This window comes from Triticum urartu, chromosome 2A, assembly GCF_056163025.1.
Source record: "Triticum urartu cultivar PI428250 chromosome 2A, HENAU_Tu73, whole genome shotgun sequence".
Lineage (NCBI taxonomy): Eukaryota > Viridiplantae > Streptophyta > Magnoliopsida > Poales > Poaceae > Triticum > Triticum urartu.
In genome coordinates, this window is record NC_141874.1 from 757,351,283 (window position 1) to 757,358,730 (window position 7,448).

Here is a 7,448-nt window from a genome sequence, read left to right on the forward strand (position 1 = left end):
ACAAGACCCAATCCTAAACATAGCACAAGATCGTATAGTTCGTTTGCTAGAGCTTTCCAATGTCAAAGTATCTTTTCCTTAGACCATGAGATCATGTAACTCCCGGATACCGTAGGAGTGCTTTGGGTATACCAAACGTCACAACGTAACTGGGTGACTATAAAGGTAGACTACGGGTATCTCCGAAAGTGTCTGTTGGGTTGACATGGATCAAGACTGGGATTTGTCACTCCGTATGACGGAGAGGTATCACTGGGCCCACTCGGTAATGCATCATCATAATGAGCTCAAGGTGACCAAGTGTCTGGTCACGGGATCATGCATTACGGTACGAGTAAAGTGACTTGCCGGTAACGAGATTGAACGAGGTATTGGGATACCGACGATCGAATCTCGGGCAAGTAACATATCGATTGACAAAGGGAATTGCATACGGGGTTGATTGAATCCTCGACATCGTGGTTCATCCGATGAGATCATCGTGGAGCATGTGGGAGCCAACATGGGTATCCAGATCCCGCTATTGGTTATTGACCGGAGAGTCGTCTCGGTCATGTCTGCTTGTCTCCCGAACCCGTAGGGTCTACACACTTAAGGTTCGGTGACGCTAGGGTTGTGAAGATATGTATATGCAGTAACCCGAATGTTGTTCAGGGTCCCGGATGAGATCCCGGACGTCACGAGGAGTTCCGGAATGGTCCGGAGGTAAAGAATTATATATGGGAATTGCTGTTTCGGCCATCGGGACAAGTTTCAGGGTCACCGGTATTGTACCGGGATCACCGGAGGGGTCCCGGGGGTCCACCGGGTGGGGCCACCTATCCCGGGGGGGCCCCATGGGCTGAAGTGGGAGGGAACCCAGCCCTTAGTGGGCTGGGGCGCCACCCCCCCAAGGGCCCATGCGGCTAGGGTTGGGGGAAACCCTAAAGGGGGCGCCCCCCCTTGCTTGGGGGGCAAGCCTCCCACCCTAGGCCGCCGCCCCCCCTTAGTAGATCCATCTACTAGGGCTGGCGCCCCCCCATGGCACCCCTATATATAGTGGGGGAGAGGAGGGACTTGATGACCCAGCCCCTGGCGCCTCCCTCTCTCCCCGTTACGTCTCTCTTCCTCGTAGTATAGGCGAAGCCCTGCTACTGTGACGCCCTGCATCCACCACCACGCCGTCGTGCTGCTGGATCTTCGTCAACCTCTCCTTCTCCCTTGCTGGATCAAGAAGGAGGAGACGTCTCCCGTCCCGTACGTGTGTTGAACGCGGAGGTGCCGTCCGTTCGGCGCTTGGTCATCGGTGATTTGGATCACGTCGTGTTTGACTACATCATCACCGTTCTTTTGAACACTTCCGTGCGCGATCTACAAAGGTATGTAGATGCATCCAATGACTCGTTGCTAGATGAACTCCTAGATGATCTTGGTGAAACGAGTAGGAAATTTTTTGTTTTCTTCAAAGTTTCTCAACAGCCCTTGGCCCATATAGGCCAAGGCGCACCCCCTACAGCCCATGTGGCCCCCCGGGGCAGGTGGCCCCACCCGGTGGGCCCCCGGGACCCTTCCGGTGGTCCCGGTACAATACCGGTGACCCCGAAACTTGTCCCGATGGCCGAAATAGGACTTCCTATATATAAATCTTTACCTCCGGACCATTCCGGAACTCCCCGTGACGTCCGGGATCTCATCCGGGACTCCGAACAACATTCGGTAACCACATACAAACTTCCTTTATAACCCTAGCGTCATCGAACCTTAAGTGTGTAGACCCTACGGGTTCGGGAACCATGCAGACATGACCGAGACGTTCTCCGGTCAATAACCAACAGCGGGATCTGGATACCCATGTTGGCTCCCACATGTTCAACGATGATCTCATCGGATGAACCACGATGTCAAGGACTTAATCAATCCCGTATACAATTCCCTTTGTCTAGCGGTACGATACTTGCCCGAGATTCGATCATCGGTATCCCGATACCTTGTTCAATCTCGTTACCGGCAAGTCTCTTTACTCGTTCCGTAACACATCATCTAGTGATCAACTCCTTGATCACATTGTGCAAATTATGATGATGTCATACCGAGTGGGCCCAGAGATACCTCTCCGTCACACGGAGTGACAAATCCCAGTCTCGATTCGTGCCAACCCAACAGACACTTTCGGAGATACCTGTAGTGTACCTTTATAGCCACCCAGTTACGTTGTGACGTTTGGCACACCCAAAGTATTCCTACGTTATCCGGGAGTTGCACAATCTCATGGTCTAAGGAAATGATACTTGACATTAGAAAAGCTTTAGCATATGAACTACCCGATCTAGTGCTATGCTTAGGATTGGGTCTTGTCCATCACATCATTCTCCTAATGATGTGATCCCGTTATCAACGACATCCAATGTCCATGGTCAGGAAACCGTTACCATCTATTGATCAACGAGCTAGTCAACTAGAGGCTCTAGGGACATGGTGTTGTCTATGTATCCACACATGTATCTGAGTTTCCTATCAATACAATTCTAGCATGGAAAATAAACTATTATCATGAACAAGGAAATATAATAATAACCAATTTATTATTACCTCTAGGGCATATTTCCAACAGTCTCCCACTTGCACTAGAGTCAATAATCTAGTTCACATCGCCATGTGATTAACACTCACAGGTCACATCGCCATGTGACTAACACCCAAGAGTTTACTAGAGTCAGTACTCTAGTTCACATCACTATGTGATTAACACTCAATGAGTTCTAGGTTTGATCATGTTGCTTGTGAGAGAGGTTTTAGTCAACGGGTCTGCAACATTCAGATCCGTTTGTACTTCGCAAATTTCTATGTCACCTTGTAGATGCAACTACTACGCTACATTTGGAGCCAATTCAAATAACTGTTCTACTTGGAGCTATTCCAAATTGTTGCTCCATTATACGTATCCGGTATCTCTACTCAGAGCTATCCGGATAGGTGTTTAAGCTTGCATCGACGTAACCCTTTACGACGAACTCTTTTACCACCTCCATAATCGAGAAAATTCCTTAGTCCACTAGTTACTAAGGATAACTTTGACCGCTGTCTTGTGATCCATTCTTGGATCACTCTTGTACCCCTTGACTGACTCATGGCAAGGCACACTTCAGGTGCGGTACACAGCATAGCATACTGTAGAGCCTATGTCTTAAGCATAGGGGATGACCTTCGTCCTTTCTCTCTATTCTGCCGTGGTCGAGCTTTAAGTCTCAACTTCATACCTTACAACTCAGGAAAGAACTCCTTCTTTGACTGATTCATCTCTAACACCTTCAAGATCATGTCAAGGTATGTGCTCATTTGAAAGTACCATTAAGCGTTTTGATCTATCCTTATAGATCTTGATGCTCAATGCTCAAGTAGCTTAATCCAGGTCTTCCATTGGAAAAAAACACTTTCCAAATAACCCTATATGCTTTCCAGAAATTCTACATCATTTCTGATCAACAATATGTCAACAACATATACTCATCAGAAATTCTATAGTGCTCCCACTCACTTCTTTGGAAATACAAGTTTCTCATAAACTTTGTATACACCCAAAATCTTTGATCATCTCATCAAAGCATACATTCCAACTCCGAGATGCTTACTCCAGTCCTTAGAAGGATCGCTGGAGCTTTGCATACTTATTAACATCCTTCAGGATTGACAAAACCTTCCGGTTGTATCACATACAACTTTTCCTCAAGAAAATCGTCGAGGAAACAATGTTTTGACATCCTATCTGCAAGATTTCATAAACAATGCAGTAATCGCTAATATAATTCCAACAGACTCTTAGCATCGCTACGAGTGAGAAAGTCTCACCGTAGTCAACTCCTTGAACTTGTCGGGAAACTTCTTAACGACAAGTCGAGCTTTCTTAATGGTGACATTTACCATCATTGTCCGTCTTCCTTTTAAAATCCATATGTACCTAATAGCCTTACGACCATCAAGTAGTTCTTCCAAAGTCTACACTTTGTTTTCATACATGGATCCTCTCTCGGATTTTATGGCCTCGAGCCATTTATCGGAATCCAGGCCCACCATCGCTTCTCCATAGCTCGTAGGCTCATTGTTGTCTAGCAACATGACTTCCAAGATAGGATTACGTACCACTCTGAAGTAGTATGCATCCTTGTCATCCCACGAGGTTTGGGAGTGACTTGATCCGAAGTCTCATGATCAATATCATAAGCTTCCACTTCAATTGGTGTAGGTGCCACAGGAACAACTTCCTGTGCCCTGCCACACACTAGTTGAAGAGACGGTTCAATAACCTCATCAAGTTTCCACCATCCTCCCACTAAATTCTTTCGAGAGAAACCTTTCCTCGAGAAAGGACCTGATTCTAGAAACAATCCCTTATTGCTTTCGAATCTGAGACAGGAGGTATAACCAACTGTTTTGGGTGTCCTATGAAGATGCATTTATCCGCTTTGGATTCGAGCTTATCAGCCTGAAACTTTTTCACATAAGCGTCATAGTCCCAAACTTTTAAGAAATGACAGCTTAGGTTTCTCTAAACCATAGTTCATACGGTGTCATCTCATTGGAATTACGTGGTGCCCTATTAAAGTGAATGCGGTTGTCTCTAATGCCTAACCCATAAACTATCGTGGTAATTCGATAAGAGACATCATGGTATGCATTATATCCAATAGAGTGCAGTTATGATGTACGGACACACCATCACACCATGGTGTTCCAGGCTGTATTAGTTGTGAAACAATTTCCACAATGTCTTAATTCTGTGCCAAACTCGTAATTCAGATATTCATCTCTATGATCATATCATAGATATTTTATCTTTTTGTCACGACGATCTTTCAACTTCACACTGAAATTACTTGAACCTTTCAATAATTCAGACTCGTGATTCATCAAGTAAATATACTCAACATCTACTCAAATCATTTGTGAAGTAAGAACGTAACGATATCCACTACACGCCTCAGCACTCATTGGACTGCACACATCAAAATGTATTACTTCCAACAAGTTGCTTTCCAGTTCCATTTTACTGAATCCGAGGCTTTCAGTCATCTTGCCCATGTGGTATGATTTGCATGTCTCACATGATTCAAAATCAAGTGAGTCCAAACGGTCCATTTGCATGGAGTTTCTTCATGTATATACACCAATAGACATGGTTCGGATGTCTCAATCCTTTCAAAAATGAGTGAGTCCAAAGATCCATCAACATGGAGCTTCTTCATGCGTTTTATACCGATATGACTTAAGTGGCAGTGCCACAAGTAGGTGGTGATGAAGACATGTACCTAGGGTAGGGACACGGACCTGACCGAAGAGTCCTACTCTAGGACACCCCTGGGAGAAATCACCTTTCAATCGACTTGAAGGCATCCCACTCGACAGGTTCAAGACACTCGACCAAGAAGCTATCACTCGACCATGAAGCCAACCACTCGATCGCCGGGAGATCTATAGTCACTCCGCAGGCAAACGGTCAGCTGTTAAGTAGTCTTTATGGTCCTTATAGCTCTTTATTAGGGGCGTTACCTGTAACGCCCGACCTTAAATGTACCTTAAACCCTGCATTACTAGGGGCAGGAGGGAGCCGGCGAACTCTATATAAGCCACCCCCCTCCTTAGTAAGGAGGGTTCGCACCCCTGTAATCCATACACGCATAATCCAGTCGACCGCCTCCGGGCTCCGAGACGTAGGGCTATTACTTCCTCCGAGAAGGGCCTGAACTCGTAAACCTCGCATGTAACAACTTCCCAGTAGCTAGGATCAAGCCTCTCCATACTCACCCCCCTACATCACTGTCAGAGTTAGAACCACGACAGTTGGCACCCACCTTGGGGCCAGAATCTTAGCGCTTAGTTGGAGAAGTTGTGATTTTTCTCGATCCCTTTGATCATGTTTTCTTGCGGAGTTTTGGTGGAGGACCGCGAGATCCGTCTCGGCACGCTCACCTTCATCGTCGACGACTCCGCCTGGCTTCAGGAGGCACCGCTCGACATCGACGCGCTCCCCGCCCGCGGTGCGACACATTTCCGCGCATGCGTTCGTGGCGTCCTCCTGCGGCAACCGTCGACCCAATATGGGTCGGCCCCCGTATCGTCTCCCCGCCCTGTCTCCCACCAGCGCAAGCGTTCCGGTCGGTCAAGACTTCAGCGGGGGGTGAGGCACGCCGTGGCCCGCCAATCGGCAGCCCCGCAAGTCGCGGCCATTGAGCCCGTCGAATCCCTCTACGGCCTGTTCGACCTGTCGACTGGCTCCGTGGAGACCGCATCCGAGTGCGACAGCAGCGATCCAGCGGCTGAGGTTCTGGCGGTCGATGGAACACACAGTCCCCCTGGTTTCCCTCGCACTGATGGAGGCGCGGGTGGGGGCGATCCGTCACATCCCCACGACGAGTATCTCCCCAAACCTCTCACGTCATTGCAGCGAGAGGAGATTCGCCGCTGGAACATGGACGCGCTCCGCACTCCTATCATCGGAGAGACCCCCGAGGCCCGGGCCTTGGAGGACGCGCGTTTGGCCAACTTGGCCGAGCGCACTCGACTGGAGAATCTCCAGCGAGCACTCGACGAGCAAGCGCGTCAGCGGGCTCCCGAGTCTAGTCGATGCCAGCTCTTCCCGCCGACGCAGGTATATCGAACCCCAGTTCAGAATCTGGCCGCCGCGGCCCGTATAGCAGAATCGATTCAGCCCTCCCAGTCGGAGGCTGGCAGGGGCTTGTTACAGATCAGAGCATTGCTCCGGGCGGCGGGAGACCAGAATTCCGCTGTCTCTCAGTCGTGGAATAGGATCCACAGTCGGCCTGTCGCAACAGATACAGTCGAGTCAGCTCACAGCCCGAGATCGCCCCCGAGGCGTGAGGGACGTGGTGGCCAGCATGATCAGTACAGGAGGAATGAACAGTATGATCACCGATTCGACCGTGATGATCGACGTCGAGTGCCAACCCCTCCCCCGAGGAGTGGGTCGTATGCGCCTCGACGGCAAGATGACAGAAGCCCTCATAGTGTTGGGCAGAGGATTCCAGTCGATCCCAGAGACCCAGGCTTTGATGCGAGATCCATCCTCGTTCAAGGTTTGGTTGACAGGAACAGAGCTCATCGAGAAGGCCACAACAGAGATGCGCCTGCCAGCAGCAGAGTACGTGCTTCAGGGCCAGAGTGTTTCAGTCGAGCCATCAGAGCCGCAGTGATACCTCCCAATTTCAGGTTGGCGACTGGAATCGGCAAGTTCACCGGTGAATCTAAGCCTGACACCTGGCTCAAAGATTACCGAGTGGCTGTACAGATTGGCGGTGGCAATGACGAGGTGGCCATGAAGCATTTGCCTCTCATGTTAGAGGGCTCGGCCAGAGCATGGCTAAATCAGTTGGCACCCAGCAGCATTTACACTTGGGAGGACCTCTCCCGAGTGTTTATCACAACCTTTGAAGGAACATGCAAGCGACCTGCAGGCC